The sequence below is a fragment of the Meleagris gallopavo genome, chromosome 13 (assembly GCF_000146605.3).
Source record: "Meleagris gallopavo isolate NT-WF06-2002-E0010 breed Aviagen turkey brand Nicholas breeding stock chromosome 13, Turkey_5.1, whole genome shotgun sequence".
Lineage (NCBI taxonomy): Eukaryota > Metazoa > Chordata > Aves > Galliformes > Phasianidae > Meleagris > Meleagris gallopavo.
In genome coordinates, this window is record NC_015023.2 from 884,654 (window position 1) to 901,930 (window position 17,277).

The 17,277-nt window shown below is 36.9% G+C and overlaps 1 long non-coding RNA gene across 1 annotated transcript; it reads left to right on the forward strand.

The window, feature by feature from the left end:
- The first annotated feature begins 504 nt into the window (after positions 1 to 504).
- LOC104912908 lies at positions 505 to 13,004 on the forward strand. Its single transcript, XR_795003.3, has 3 exons — positions 505 to 1,071; positions 7,930 to 8,060; positions 12,903 to 13,004. It is a non-coding gene; the product is annotated as an uncharacterized LOC104912908 (long non-coding RNA).
- Positions 13,005 to 17,277: the final 4,273 nt, after the last annotated feature.

Below are 17,277 nucleotides of genomic sequence, written 5' to 3' on the forward strand. Positions count from 1 at the left end.
TTTCCTTTATCTTTAATTACCATTTCTTGAAAATGATACGCTGTTGGGAATGGTATCTAAGCATCAGTTGTTAAGTATTGTTCAGTCTGAAAGCTGAACTGTACCATTTAAAGGAGCTTGTATTCAGAATCAGTAAGTTTAACTCATCTTTCTTCATTATTTAAGCTTTCTTTTGTCAACATTTAAAGACTGTTTCGTGGACAAATTAATGTATTTGACATTGGCTTGTCCTGATTGAGAAGCCAACTGTGTAATGTCCTTTGAGAAAACACAAAAGGAAAGAAGAAAGGGAGAGTAGGAAAGACAAAGAGTGAATGCCTTTTGGTTGACCTAAAATAAGTTTACTATCCATTTTTCCCTCATTCCATCCTGTCTACATCTAGACAAGTTATGATGAGTGAGTGCATGGGAGGAGGATAGGGGAACATTGAGAAAGAGGTGTATTCAGTCTAGAAATAAGACCAGATTAAACTTAAAAAAAAAAAAGAAAAAGAAAAAAAGAAAACACAAAACTTTTGAAGAGTCATGGCTGGGTTTGCAATAAGCTTCCCAGAATGAATCATGTATCATTCTGTGATGACAGAGATATTCAGTGAGTTGAATGAGGCACACAGATATTCAAAAATGTCAGATCTCTGTAGTAACTTTAAACAACTTCTCTTTATTTATTAATAAAAGAAAGAAAGTTGGGAAAAAAAATGTTCCTAAGACCAAAGACCTCTGTCTTTCTCAAGTCTCTTGGACAAATTCTGAGCTATTCTCCTTTATGGTATTTTTGATGTCCCAGAATTATTCTTTCTTGGGTGTCTCCAGTGGACCTGGAACCAGCAGGAACATTTGTTGAACATTTATATAAAGATTTTTTGAAAGGTTAGTTGATTTTTTTTTCTGTGCTGAGTGTCCCCTACAGCTTAGCTAATGGGGGCATTCAGCATATACTTCAGTGGCTCTCAATTTTAGATTTTCTTTTCAGGTCACTAGAAGTGGTTGATAAAAGAGAGCAGAAGAAAACCAGAGGAAAGAAATAGAAAACAGCCTGCTGAAAATGGCAACAGATAAAGATAAGATAAAGTGAGTACCAAATGCTAGTAAAGATGGCCTTTGCTGTAGCTTTGCTATTGATCACGGCAGAAGGATCTGGTCATTTATATATTGTGGAAGGAAAACACCAATGAGTATGAATGTAAAAGTGACAAGGAGAGGAAACAAATAAGAAAAAAAAAATCTATCATGAAAGTGTGCCATTAGAATATTTCAGCAATGACAAAATCCTACTCCAGTGGTCTCTTACATTTGCTTTATGTGGAAGCTGTTCCATAATGACCTAGAAGGCTTTTATGCAATTCTGTATACTTTTTTTGTGGTACTAACTGATATTGTCTGCTTTGTATCTAAAATGTGTTTCTCCATGAGGGAATATATTTGAGCATTTTACTGGTGGTGGTTTAGGAACCTATACTTAATCTAGTAGGCAACAGATACAAACAGTCTTTTGCTTTTAGAGCACAAATGAAGACTTTTTCCAAATCCAGGGAATTTAGATCCCATACAGCATGGTATATATGCTTATTTGTTTGTGCATTAGAAAGATGTAAAAAAAACGTAATAAAACTATTTTATACATGTATGTCTATATAGATATGTATGTATAAAACAATGTATCTCTTGATGTGGATTCTCTTCTTCCAAATTCAGTTTTCAGAAGAAGCTCAGAGAAGTTGGAAACATGGAAGAGGAGGGCTTGATTTATGATATTTAAAATGACAGAGCATACCTGCCTTCAGGCCTCCAAATCCACTTGCATTCTTAGTACCTGGATACGATGGGACTGGAGCAGCATGAAGCTAATTAATACAGACTTTATCCTCAAGGGCCTGTGATCTACCTTCAGGCACTTGTGACCCAAAAGCAAGGGAGGAACTGATGAAGTCATATTGCATTGTGTGAGCACAAGGCCTGGATGTTCATGGGGTCTGTAAAGAGCATGTTAGATTAGGGGACTAATTTATTAATTGGAAGCCTACACAAACTGTTTCTCTGTTATGTAATTTGGCTTGGACGCATGAGATTTGGACTTCAGTCTGCAGCTTGTCAGCATTCTGAAAAGTATTAATACGAATTTTTGTCTCTTATGAGAACATGTAGGTATTCTGCTTTTTAGTTTGCTCATTTTTCAGCCATCGTTCATTGCCTTCCCATCTCACAGGACTCAGGACAGCCTGCTGCTTTTCAGGCCGTGTCCACAGGCAGTTGGGCTTCTGGTTCCCTTCTTGTGGCACAGCGACCTGCTGGATGTCAGCCAGCACCTGAGCAGTGTGGGGAAGGGAACACCAAGAGCAAATGTTTGGTAGAGAGTAGAATATAAAGTCAGAATAGTTCATGAGAAAGAGAAATAGGCTGCTTATCTGCTTTGAACTGAACCTTGTTTTCATGAGACCCTTCTCTACAGCTCTTGGGTTTTGCCCTTTGCTTGCATTACTGCAGGGCGTCCTTGTTGGATGACAAGGTCCTTCTTTCCTCCTGGATGGAGGGAGAGCTTGAGACAACTTTTTAGTTTGTGCGTACAAAATATGTTTTCAAGCCTCATTTTATGACAGACCTCTTATTCAGATCATGGGTTGAATACTTAGCTCCTCGGGTCTCAATCCTGTGCTGTAAAATACAAATATTAACACTTTCCTACCTCAGAACTAGACCTCCAAAGTGTTCAAATATTGTGGTGATGGAAGTTAGTAAGAGAGACAGTATATGCTTCCCCTCAGCATGGGGTCTGGGCTCTCAAGATGCATGCACACAGCTGCACGAACACCCTCAGTCCCTAAAATGTGGTTAGTCATCAAAGTCATTGGTACTCACCTGCCAGCAGAACCTGTAACTGCTTGCGTGTATATTTATAGACAGACTATGTGAGATTGTCTTTTTATTCTTCCTCATGCAATGCTTGCCCTTTGCTTTATTCTCTGACCCTTATATTTGTCCGTCTTTCAGCAGAACAAGGTAATCCCTTGGAGCATTCATGCCCACGCAGAGAGCACTTGGTTCTGCTGCAAATATCAGCTATTAACATTGATGAAGTGACAGCTTTAATTATCTAATGCAACTTTGAAGCTGGTGCTGCGTTCAGTGGTGGAGTTGGACCAAATGACCTCCAGAGGTCCCTTCCCACCTGAAGTACTCTAGGATGCGATATTGGTTGCGGCATGTGGGGATTCACATTACTCAGCTTAGCTGCCCGCAGTAAATGGAACAAGATAGATTCTCTGGAAAGGTGGTTCAGAGCATAAGCCTATTTAGATGCTAAAATAATAGCTTACAGGAGCAATTTATACATAGCCAAAGATGCTCCCTCCTAGTCAAGGTACCCATATATATATTCTTTAACAGGGTTAAATGCTGGTTTGCCACTAAGAGACTTAAAAAGAGGCTGCTGGCTATATGAAAATGAAGTGTGGTTGTGTATGGAGAAATGTGTGGCATGTAGGAGAAATTGCAGTGAAACTGGAAACAGGTTTTTGTTTAAAAATTAAAAATTAAATGAAAAGACCTGTTTCTAAATTGTGAATTGATCAGTGATCAAGATAACTGTGTAAATTAAGATGATGCATGTTCTAGGGGAGGGGAGATTTGGTGTTGCATAGCTTAGAACAACAAGCATTAAAAAAAGGCATATGAGAAGTTGGGTTTAAGTTCACTGTTAAATCAGATCTTAACTGTTCTAAAGATATAGGCATAATTATTCACTGAGGAGAGAGGGTGAGAAAAAAATGGCAAAGCTCTGCACCCAAACAGAGCTCCTCAGCTGGCACGTGGGAGGTCTGAATTCAGGCCTCCTTCCTCTGATTTTTGTACAGATTACTACATTTTTCATAGGTGAAATGCTTTATAGCGTGCTTTTGTTCACTTCTAGAAATGGCTCAAAGGTTAAGTGCTGTGTGCTAGGGTCACGCTGCAAATTCATGGGACAACCATGGGAAGGCTCACATCTTCCTAAATCTTGTGCTGTCGTCTTGTGGTTGTAAGCTCAAATCTATGTCATTTTTGTCTTAAGTGATGTTAAAACCTTTGTTGTATTTTAACAGTATTGATGTTTTTATGGTGGACATTCTGAATATTTCATTTTTCCTACTTGGATATCTGTTTAATGTGCAGGTTAGAAGTACCTGTATGTTTTTAGGCAAGTAATAATTAGACACAGTAAAAAAAACAGCAAACAAGCACACCTAAAAAAAAAAAACTCTCTTTAGCCACTCAGCCCATTTTCTGGCCTGGACAAATCATTGTTTCCATATTGGTTCCATATAAATAATTTATGATCAATATTTCAGTCAGGAAGTTTCAGCTGCTCTTCGTTCCGAGTCAGCCGTTCAGATTACTGTAGCACTTTGGATAGGGTCAGTATTGAATGGATGAACAATCAATGCTTTAGATTGATAGTTTTTCTTCCTAATAACCACGCGTGGTGGAAAACATTTTTCCATCAGCACTTTCCCAGTGAATTGTAATCAAATAAGTTGATGTGAATGTCTGCTGCGGTGGAATTCTGAATATGTCAGAAATGCTTTTTTAAGTTGCACATTTGCTCCTCTGGAATGCTTTATTGTCTCTCATTCACTTTTATGAGAGCTGCCAGAATTTTCATTGAACTGTTGGAAAAAAAAGGCTGCAGTAATGAGGCCACAATTTCATTTCAGAAACGGTTCCCTTTGTCTCCCTCAGTAACAAGCACCAAAACAGCTGTGCTTATAAACCCACCGTTTTCATCTTTTCCTGCTTCTAAGCATTCTGTCTCCATTTCAGCGAGCTCCCAGATATGTCCCCACGTTTGTTTCTGTAATTGCTCATCTGGAAGTACTTAACTTTAAAAGCACACCGGACAGGATTTTGCTTCAACCTGATCTAAAACTTTCCTGTGTTAGTGAGTGTTGTGTGCCCCAGGCACTTCTACAGAGACTGATGTGTGCTCGGTGCAATTCCCTGCAATCCGGAAAAGGGAAAACGAGAAGACTGGTTGGGGTTGTTTAGGGTTTTCTTGGTTTAAGTCTCATATTTTGCATGCTTCTTGATTGTATTAGTTCATTCATTTTGCCAAACAGACCACAAAGCTGTGAATATTTATTTAGTTCTGTTCCTAATAGTTTTTCTAATAGGGAATTATTTTGGTACAATGAAAGACATTTGTAAATGAAGCAGATAAGCCCTTTGGCAGACAAGGAGTGTTTTGTTCAACACAAGAATTCTATTGTCCACTGCTTTAGTTGTCAAGTGCTTGGGGAGCCCAGGATTTATGATGATGTTACAATGGCCCTTTCAGTGCAAAGTCTAAGAAGCTGTGAGATTCCGTTCCTCTGCTTTTCAGACTCTCAAATCTTTTTATCATGCAAGGACAATGCAGGATTCAGCTGCCTCTTAGGCCACAGGACTGCCCATTTAGCATCATGCATTGTGAAGTAATTACCATAGTGACAATGGTTTTGTTTTTTTTTTTTTTTCCCCTCACCAGCAACATTTCAGAAATTGTTCAAGTTGTCACTTTGTATAAAACGACTCTGAAGACATGGCTTATTTTACCCCAAAAATTCTTGTTAGAAGATTCGATTTAAAATGTCACTGTGTCAAATCTATTTGGAGCATTAGAACTGTTTAATGGCTGTTTTTCTGAGGTTTTATTTTAATAATTATAACAAGACTTTGAAACAGTCTTCTGTAAATACAGCAGTTGTTTTGGCTTTTTTCCCTTTTTTAAAGATTATGGAGTCTGTATTACTGAAGTCGTGTTCAAATGTAGTAGGAAATAAGAAAAATAATATACAGAAAAGGGGATGCTATCTGATGCCTGTGTATTAAAATTAATCAACTAAATTTTTCTTGTGCTATATTAATGATGGAAGTCATTCAGCAGTCTTAAATCCCATCTCTCTTGAAAACCGATATCTGCAGGAGTTTCCCTCTCCTTGCTTGATGATAGTATGAAGATTTATTTGCTTCAAATAATGATTAGTACTGCAAAAAATATTGATTTGTTACTTCCAACGTCTGGTTAAATGCAACATAACTTGAAAATGGAGCCTTTATTTGACAGTTCAGTTATTACGTATGTAGGCACTTCACTGTCTCACGCTCAGGTTTACATACAGGAAAAAGCTTAATAATGCAGCAGGTCAGACTGAAGAGAAGTCGTGTCTATTACCAACTACATTTGCTGCTTTTAAAAGCAAAAGCAGATCCTGAAAAAAAAAAAATAAGACTGAGGAGATATGTAAGAGGGTATTTTGAGAAGTACATATCTAAGCAACTTCAGTTACCGTCAGCAAGAGGAAGCCTTGAACTGTAAAATCATTTGCAAAGATGTCATCTGTGAAAAGAAGGAGCAAATGATCAAAATAAGAAAGTTTATTCATCTGTAGTCTTTCACACAGATGAATTGTGAATCGGTTCAAAAGGTCCTTCGTGGAAAAAAAGATGAATTTGGTTCCAGAATTAACATATTTAAATGCCATATGCACTTCATAGGGAATTGCATAAATATTATGTGTGTTGAGTATTTTAATAAAGCACGTGCTTTGTATATTGGCAGCTGTCATCACAAGGGGCATTCCTTATTATTTGGAGCTTATCAGCAAAATTCATTGTCTCGGAATGTTTTTGCTTGTACATAAATCACGAATTTTTAAGACACTGAACATATCTGCAGTCACAACTGACAATAAAGGCCACGTGGTTTTATGTCTCCCTTTGGTGATTACGTGTGAAGTATGTTTAAGTGTAGTATTACAGTATATAATATCTAGCATTCAGAGAATGCCTGTTAATTTCTCTCGAATGCTTTTCCTAAGAACTCTGAAAGTTACCAACTCGACTGCTGAACTGTTCATCACCAATAACATCTGACTGCTTTAATGGGGGTGAAAGAGAGTGAAAAATTGAGCACTGATACAGAAGAGGTGGCATTAGCAGTTTAATACTGCAAAAAATTACTGACTTGGATGTACATAAAAGTATTTTTAAATGGTGAAAACCCAAACTGCAGAGGTTATTTTGCAGTAATTCCTCCTAAAATTTATCACTGATGAAGGCTGAAAGCCCTGGGTAAGTTTATTTTTCTTCCTCTGCCTTTTGTACAGAATATCTCAATGTACTATCCCAATTAGGAAAGAACGCTGACCACTGAAACTGATGAACTTCTTACAGAAGCACCTCTTAATCAGTTACTTTTTCAAATCTCTTATCCTATTCCCTACTGTAGTGCCAGTTTCACTTACTAAAATAAATCTAAACTCCCTTCTCTCCTATAATGGTAAAAATACTAATTTTCTAATATGCCTTTAGAGCACTTACAAGTGTTCAAAGCACATCATATTGACTGTTCGTATCTGAACTCTTCCTACTTTTTTCCCTGCAGCATGTCTTATATTGGGTAATGTTCCCCAAACAAATTTTTTCCATATACAACCTCTTCTCTTCTCTTCTCTTCTCTTCTCTTCTCTTCTCTTCTCTTCTCTTCTCTTCTCTTGTCTTCTCTTCTCTTCTCTTCTCTTCTCTTCTCTTCTCTTCTCTTCTCTTCTCTTCTCTTCTCTTCTCTTCTCTTCTCTTCTCTTCTCTTCTCTTCTCTCCTCTCCTCTCCTCTCCTCTTCTCTTCTCTTCTCTTTCTCCTCCCTTCCCCTTTCCCTTCCCTTTTCCCTTAGAGATGACAAAAAAGATGTGAAGGCATATTGAGATGGCCTCCAGCATTTTAGTGATGTGAGTGTTCTTGCAAATAGCCTGTTAAGATAAAAGCTATTTATTAATTCTGATCTTTATGTGTAAAGATTATTGAATTAACTATTCTTTAAACACTCTTTGGGCTGCTGGGGTAGTTTGTAGGTTCGACTTTAATTTTCTTACAGTACTGACAGTGCCTTAGATTTCAAATGAAGTTTTTCATTTTTGCAGCCGGAGCTGAAACACTGGATAAGTGGCAGCAGAAAGCTTTCATCTGCATTGTCTTCAGCGTATCATTAAGTGGCGTTTCAAATGTGTGGAATATGCTACATAAATTGGCAACATGTTTCCAGTGGGTGAAAGTAAGTAGCACATCCAATTGTGTGATCTTCTGAATAACAAGTCGGATATGCTTATCTCCTCTCTTCTCTCCAGCCTGCAATGCTTGTTCAATACAGGGAGAATTTCTGCTGTGACTAATCTCTTGCTTGTTGTGAGCTGTCAGCTACTGTATCTCATGCAGTTTCACGGAGTTTATCCACTGGTCTTGAGCTCAGGACAGCTGATGATGTAGGACAGAGTGTCCTGCTGTGCCTTTAAGGCATGACTTGATAATGTGTATTTTTTGAATCACACTTATTTAATTTATTGTTTGGAACATTAGAGGATCTCTTGAAAACTCACAGCAATGTAGCAATGAAGAACAGAAACGTAATACATTTTCTAATATGTAGGTTTAATTTCATCAGTGAAAAAGATTCATGCTTTTCTTATTCTGGGCCTCAGTGAGTGAGTAATTCCATACTTGGTTTATTTCTCTGATATTTTCTGCAATACCCTCAGCTTAATAGAACTGTTCAAACATGGGTTAGAAGAATTTGGTGGTGATTAGGCAGCTGCAAAAAATGTGGAGATGAGGCAGTACCAGAAACCCCAAACATTGAAGTAGTTATATTTGCTGCCCTTAATGCCTTACATTTTCCATATCCTTGTGACTTTCAGTTTTGCTATTGCTGAAACCTTTTCAGAGGTGAGAACTGTCCACCTACAGAAATAGCCATGCTTTTTTAAAATTAACAGAGGAATGGAGTAAATATAATAGGTTACAAATACATAAATGCTACCATTTTTACAGTCAAAAGCATAATCCTGTCTGAATTGTGTTGGATAAAGATTACAAAAGCAGGATATGAAAGCGCTTTGTCTTGCTGACTCATTCACAATTTTTACGTTCAGTGCACTCAAGTTCTGCTTGACAAAAGCTTCATTTCAGTAGAAATGTCCTTGAATGGTGATTATTTCATTTCTGGCAGTTGAATCCGCTGTATAGTTCATCATCCTTGTAAGCAGCTATATAGGATATGTGTAAATGGTCTCCACCAACTTGTTAAAGTATCAGGATGTGCTTGACAGTGATACATACAACATTCAATTTACTTTAGCTGGGAAATGTGTGAGCTCCTTTGCTTCTTCATTAGGAATGTGAGATTGATGTCCTGTCGTTCACTGAGCACAAGGTCCAAAATTTGCAAGCAGTGGTCTGTTCATTTTCAGATGCAGCTTTTCAATTGAATGAAATTAAAGGTGATTTGGTTGGACCAAAGACTTCCAAACTAGGCTTCAAGTGAGCATCAAAAAGACACAGTAAACATATCTTAAATTGGTTGTGCTTTCAGCTATACGTTTCCTCATTCCTGTTTCTTCAATTCATCCAATTCATCTCTTCTGTCACTTTCTTATGATTTGGTTCAGGTCTTGTTCTGCTCTTCTTTTTCTTGACTTCAGAGCTACACTTCCAAGCAGATTTAACAAATAAAATAACTGGAAGAACCGTAAAGGAAAACCCTCCACTGTCATTAGTACATGAAATAACCGAATTTAACCAACTGAGTTTCAAGTTGAGATCGTGGGTTTTTTTTTCCCTGCCTTATCTGACAAAATGTTGTGTCTATTTCAGTAGACTTTTTTACATTTCAGAGTTCAAGTAAATCATTTCTGAAAGCAAGCTTCCTGCAGAGTGACTGTGGGATGTTCCCTCTGGTTAGAGTGTGAAGTGGCTCCTTACAAAAGAGGAGGAACAAGCAGCTTTTGTTGATTATCATGTAAACCTGAGCATCCATATGCTTCTTAAATTCTCTTCTCTTTCTTTGAAGAATCTTTCTTTCTTAAATTGTTTCCAGCTGTGCCTGTTCAGGAATGCAAAATTCCTGTTACAGTATCCAGATAATCAAATGGTTTACAAGCTAAATATTCATGTTTAACTATTGTTAATGGAACAAAGAATGACAGCACAGAGGAAAAGGCATTTGTGAGTTCCTCTGGAGCTGTGACATAGACTTGGCCGCTCAGTCACACAAAAGATGCCCAGCAGTTCCCTTAAGTGGGAATATCCTGACTAGAGATTTCCTTTGTGTGCTGCATGGGATGTGCATACTGAAGTTCTAAAGAGACTGAGAGTAGGCATGACTGATGAGCTTCTTCTCAATTATATTTCTCTGATAAGAATTCTGTCTGAGTGGTCAATCCATGGGGTCAATCCACTATACACTCAAAAAGGAATACTGCCATAAGTAAAACTCTTTTGTATAGGATGAAAAACTGAGGTTTGCTTGCTAGATTTATAAATTCAGTGTTGTACTGTTTTTAAATTGCCATTTTTCAGATAAAACATCCTTCTTCTTATTAGTTTTTAATTCTCTCATAGTAAACCTAGACTGTAATAGGAAAAAATACAGTGTTTCTGGTGTACAAGGTAGATCTTGGAAGAAAATTGCAGTCTTGCTTTGTTTCTGCTTAAATGCCGTGTGGAAATTAGAATAATTTTCAGTTGTGTAGAATTGCCTTGTCTTATTACAGTGCTAGCACGTTTAACAAGGCCTCCATACCAGAAAATACTACATTTTTTGTACATTTTGTACAAAAAAATAGTACATTTTTTTCCTGCTTTAACTTGCATTACATCTCACTTTATTTCTATACAAGTAGCCATTTATATAAGTTTTAAGACCTAAATTTTTGAAATCTTAACCCACAAAACTATAACAGAGAACAAACACTTAGGGTATCTGCAGGATTCACATTGCCTATGTTTTAGTTATTACAAGTCTGAGTGAAATAGGCTTGTATATAAGAACAAAATCTTTGATTTTAATGGGATGACACTCCAAAGTACATCAAATCTAAAGGTTTTTCTTAAAGTATGGCCTGAGAGTCAAATGTCAAGAACAATTTGTTTGTGTCAGTCTCATTGCACGCATTTGGTGTAATGAGCTAGCCTCTGAATTTGTTACCTCTGCTTTGTTGATGCTCTTGAAGACTTCCTTGAGCTTATTTCCAAGCACCTTAGGAAATATTGTTAGAACAGTGTAAGATGTGTATCCTGGTCACATAGATATCAGAGGAATCATTATTTTGTTACAAATCACCATGCCTTCTAAAAGAACTGAAACTCAGGTCGTATTGACAAAAAAATTGTTTGTCTTCAAATGCTGAAAATAATGCACTGTCAAACACTTATCTCTGCCTTTTCCCAGCCCTCTGGGAAATCCTAGCCTTGTTTGGGCTACACTGTGCTCTGCCCTGTGCACTGGAGCACTTTTGCTGGGCTGTGTTGCAGGAAACTGAAGGTTCCCATGAGGCAAGACATTTTTTTCTAAGTAAAGGAGTGACTGCACTACACAAATTGCAGACTGGCTGAAAGAGAAGAAAAAGGATAGAAAGGCTCAGATCTTGGCTAAGAAACTCACCAAAAGTCCAAGACCCCATGAGTCAAAACAATGTGGAGTATTCTGGTATTAGTTGTGCAATATGTGTTCCAATAAAATTAATTTCTGACAAAATTTCAGTAGTTATTTTAAAGGTGGGAAGTGTGAACCAACAATAAGTAACTCAACGTTCCTCAGGAAAAAATATTGACAAATCTTCAATTTGCAGTTGTATTGAACTCATTATATGTTTAGTGAGAATACTGATGTCAGCTTTAACCATAAATGCTCTTTACTGTTCTTCTATTATGACTTTCCAAAGAGTAATAACAGTAATAGTAGTAATAACAGTAGAAAGAATATAGAGGACTAGAAAATTTAAACAAAAGAAAAAACTAAATTATGTCTTGCACACATTTTATATATAGAAAGACTACTGTGTACTTAGCCATTCAAGGTTTCATACACTACAAAATCTGTATTCAGTTTTACTTAGAAGCTCATTTGCTGCCTCAAACATGGGTATATCCTTTTTGCCGTAAACCAAGATGAAATTTGGCAAATTTAGTTATTTTGAAATGGTTAACCAAACCAAAGAAGAAAATAGTTAAAGAAAAACTTTTTAAAAATGGTTTCGGTATCTCTCAGGAGTACTTGCTAATATAGCCACGCAAACATGCAGTTTATGTGGCTTTACTAATTTGAATGAGCACTAATAAAGTCACACAAGTTGCCACTGGTAAAATCTAATGTAATGCATAGAATTTTCCCACTTTATTCCTGACAAGCTGCATTTGCAACCATTCAGTTACTTTATTTTAAAATGGCTTTTCAATTATATTCTAATGCTGTAGGGGAAAGCCTTTTGACAAAAGTATGACATAAACCATTTATATTGCAGTTCCATCATAGTTCCCATAGCTAAACTAGACTGGACAGTTCATTAAAAAGAAAAATTAATAGTACAAGGTTGCAGGGAAACAATAACAGATTATGACTGGCCTGTGGCAGCCTACTGAATTCATGCAGTGGAATAAAAATGATTCCCCTGTCTCATAAACGAAGGTTTGTTCCAAGGTTTTAGGCTAAGTCTATACTTCTATTCCTTTACAGGAAAAAAAACAACACAGTTTCTTGTCTGTAAAAGCAATACTTTGTATTTTCTGCTGAATATTAACTTGCAATCTTTTGACATACAAAGTACATATTTCATTGTTCTTTGAATGCATAATAATGTACATAATATGAAAGAGACTACACTAGAACACAGCAAATCAAAAACAAAATTCAGAGCTGGGCAGAGGTATGGAGGGCAAAATGAGGGCAGAATCATGACTTTGTCCCATCCTTTCTTGTTTAAGGTAGTAAGTGCTTCATACCAATCTGAAATTACTGTCTTCCTGCATGGTAAAACCCTCAGATTTGTAATTCAGTGGCATTTCTTTTATGTCCATTGCAGCTGCCTGTGTACTGTCATTTGTGATTTATCTCTTCCTTAAGGTTGTTCTTCAAGGTATGAGCAAGTCTTAATGGATTCTTTCTAGAAGTTGCTGCATATTTTCCTAATTTCGTGGCTGGATTTTCCATATAATTCTGGTATGCATGGCAAGTATGCAGGCTTATATTTTATCATTGAAATATGAGTTTTATTATAGCAGTGCTGTAAATTCCTGTCTTAGATGATATTTCAAACAATATAGGCTCTGGGATACATTAACTATTACATTTGGCTAGTAGCCACAACCTTCTAATGAATTCAACAGAATAACATAGAGGCCAGAAAATGAGAAATCTGACTCAGTATAATGTTTGCAATCAAATTCAGGACTGACCCTCCAGGGTATTCTCTGGTTCTGTTTATGAGCACAATCTCCTTTTTCAGACAGCTTAAAATACTGAAAAGTGATGGTTCTGGGATCTGATCTCATTGTGCTTTTACAAGCTTATACTTGCTATTACAAGGGAAACTTGGATATTTGGCCTCCCATCCTCCCTTCCCTCTTCCCAGAGTAGAAAAACAGATTATGTAACCTTAAATGCCTGGTCGCTGGTCATAGGCCTCCTGGCTATCTTGGCTAAGTTTCATGCTATAAGCTATATTTTGTAATCTATGGCTGCAGCGAAGCAAAAATAGCCAACCAACCAAAAGACTCCGTAGAAATCCCGAGCTGTTTTCATGCTTTCACTGCAGGCAACATGCATGAGCAGCAGTACATTGGAGAGCAGACTATTGCTCTTGGTTTTTAAAGGGAATATGTTTGCATGAACACTTAACACTCATTAATGAGCTGTTCATTTCAAGATTGGATACTAACTGCAAATTTCATTACTGTCTTCTGTTTACATGTCCAAAGGTGCTGCTTTTGTCTTCTCTCCCTCTCTGCCCTGCATAAGGCACAGGAGAGAGCAACCCCATCACAGGGAGCAGTTTTTCAGTGAATCACAATGACTCACTCCAAAGCAAGTTCAACAAAGACTGTGTTGTGCTGCTTCAGAGTGAATGAAGCCAGTGCCCAAGCAGCTACTGCTACTCTGCAGCTTGCAGAGTAAACAATATTCTACAATAGTTGTGTTTACAAGAAACCTTGCATAAAATGGAATTACCTTTTTTCTCCTTGTAGGCCTACAGCAATTTGATTTGCTTAAAAAGTGCTTTTGCTTAACAAATATAAAGATAAATTAAGTACTTAAGTGGAAAAACTTTTCAGCAAGGAATAGAATGGTAATGGCTTTCTGAAAAAAAGCCAAAACCAGCTCTTCTGAACAGAGGTTGGTTTGCTGCTGGCCCAGGCATTATCTGGGTTAAACTTCTTCCCACATCCTGGTAATTCCTTTCAGCACAGGCTCAGTTTTTTTTAATTCAGTTCTTTAGTCTTTGTGCAGGTGAAACACTTTGCCTGTGAGCTGTTACTTCTGTGCTGTGCCCAGGTTACGGACTACTTGCTTGATTTCTCCATCAGTTTATGATGCTGCTGCATGTGCAACTCATCTAGGCCAATGGAACAAAGGAACAAAACTTACATGCAAAGCTGAGAACATCTCACCTTTCTCTTTCTTCATGGCTCTGTGATTCCACTATTAAATAGACATTTAGAAAACATTCATATTACCATTTTTATTTGTACATAGTTGTGCATGTTATGGTTAGATTTAACTATAGCTGTGCTTACAAATAATGTAACGTGATACAACAGATATGATCTTCATAATGAGTCCTACCTGCTTCTAATATATATTTATCATTCGTTGGGTCTGTATCTGAGTTCACCTATTGAAGCTTAACCTAAAAGGGATCCACAGAAATTGCACAAATAGCTTTAAAAAAATCACATTACGTTTTTTAAGACAGTCTTTACTCTGACAGACACTGCATTTGAATATGGAATATGACTGTCTGTTCAGAAAGATCCCAGTTCTTGGATGAATCCCCAGATCCCAATTCTCCAGCTGGTGCCTGTCTGGTACTCTGACCACTGGATTTCCAGGGAGCTATTTTTGGTTGTGGGTGAAGGACAAATGGTACCAAATCTTTCCTTTTCCTTTTTGCGCTCTCTTGTGAGTCCTTGTGCTCAAAGTATTGTTTTTGTTCTTCAAAGTGGCAAGAAAATACAGGGTTAGTGTAGTAGAAGAACAGTACACCACTGTCCCTGGATGCGATATCGTAAAATAGAAAAAGAAACCAAAGAAATTCAAATATTGATCCGTGCAGGTTAGTCTTATTCAACTTTACATTGTTTACTGTAGAGATCTGAAGGAAAAAGAAGACTAGGATGTTCATTGTTATTCACTAAGGAAAACAGTACCCCTGAAGTTTTACATATGCTTTTATAGGAAGAACTCCAGATTTTCTGTAATGTCAGCAAAGCCAGCAAGTACTGCATTCAAATCCTCTGGAGTCTAAGATACCAGGCTAGACCAAAGAACAAGGCTGAGGTTCTAGCAGTACGTTTTAATGATTAAATCAATGGATGCAACAGGTTGCTTGGCTGGTGTATGTACAATTTCCACTTTGGAGAATTTTTAGCAAAGCTTAAGGAATTTATCTGAAGAAAAACAGAACCAAAATTCAACTCGTGGTGCACTCAACACTCTGTAACTAACAATTTTATCTTGACTTGCTAAGCAAGAGAAGTACACATGAAATCATTGTTTCATATTTGAAAATTCATTGGAACTGTGGAAGGCCCATTTCTCTTTGTCTAATTGGATACACAGAGGTTAGAGGTATTTGAACAGCTGAGTTACAATGCAGAGAACTTTCTTCTTCATGCTCTAAAAAACATGATGTATTTCTGCTTGCATGGAGAATGCCATTTTGTACCATACACTAAGGCATTAGTCTTAGGCTTTCAGTCACCTTCATATTGTCCACCACCTGCTCACTTCTAAGACAGTACTTTGGGCTTCTAGTTCACACCGTCTCTCTTGGGCTTAACACATACGGTCTCTAAAAGCTTTCTATTGACTCATAACTTCCATTTTGTTTCTCTATACACTCCCAGGACTGTCAGCAGTCATTTTAGTTTGTTTCTTACTTCAACTGTCAAGTAGAAATTTCCGTTTAAAAAATGAAAAAGGTCCAGAGTTTGTAAGTGTTCCATCATTTTTCCAATAAATGAAGCAAGTACAAATGTATTTAGAAAGATTTGGTGACAGACACTCTCATCTCTCTTTACCCTACGAGTTCCTGTTCCAGAAAAAAACATAAGAACTCCAAGAGCAATTTATTTAATTACCATTATAGGAGACTTCAAAGGAAATTTGTTGAACTGAAATAGTGATGTCACCCCAGCAACTTTTTGAAGATAACATTTTTGTACAAAATCTGCTGAACGTTAGGGTATGTTTAACAGGGAAAAAAAAAAAGAAAACAAAAAACATTATTCCACACCTTTGCCCCAAGCTTTCAGACTTTTTTTTATGTAAACATGTATGTCAGTTCTTCTTCTAATTATTATTATTGACCTCTAGTTTTCTTCTATGAATATAAATTCTTTCTCTTTTATCTGCCTAATATTCAAGTCGTTCCATCCAAAAATTATATTGTTTTAAAGCCAGCAATTCTAGAAAGCGTCAGGCTGTTTTCCCCTTTCTTTTTCAATCTCCATTAGAGAGAAATCCATGTTATCAATCTAGAATCCAAAACTTATCTGACTGGCCACACACACAAATGCTTCTCTACTGTCTTATTACTTTATAAGGACACTGGTAATCCAAGAATGGTAATCTAAGATGTAGATACACGCCACAAATCCTGATTATTGCTCTGTTAAAATCAAGATTTACCCTCAATATCACATTACCAAAGCTTGCAATTCACTTCCAGAATATATCTAATCATAACTGACTCATCTTCTCAGCTATGAATAACACAAATCTAATGAAAAAAGTGTTCATTTTTGCCCGTTTCCCACAACCAGCTTTCTGTGGAAAATCAGTTTCTGAAACCAGGCTTTTCATGCAAGAACAATAGGTTTGAGATATTTGACGTGTGCCTCTTATGCATTATATCACAGGCCCCAGCTACAGTAAGCTGCTGTTAAACGCCTCTTGTTAGTGATATTTATTCAAAAGCATATAAATGTTTTGTCAGAATCATCTGTAATTATAGGTTACAAATAATTCCAATCCACAATCTCTGGGATGTATTAGTGTTTCATATGATCAGTTAGAAATATAGAATTGAACTGGTTTGACATAGAACAAATTATATTCATGACAAATATACTGAATCATTTGCCACTTTTTTACAAATATATCACTTGCATGAAAAACAAGTTTTAATTGCTATCTAGCAAGCCTGTCTTATTTTGAGTTATTTATATGCTTAGCTTAGCTTCTAACTTGTAGCACCGTAGCACTTTTTGCCTTTTTT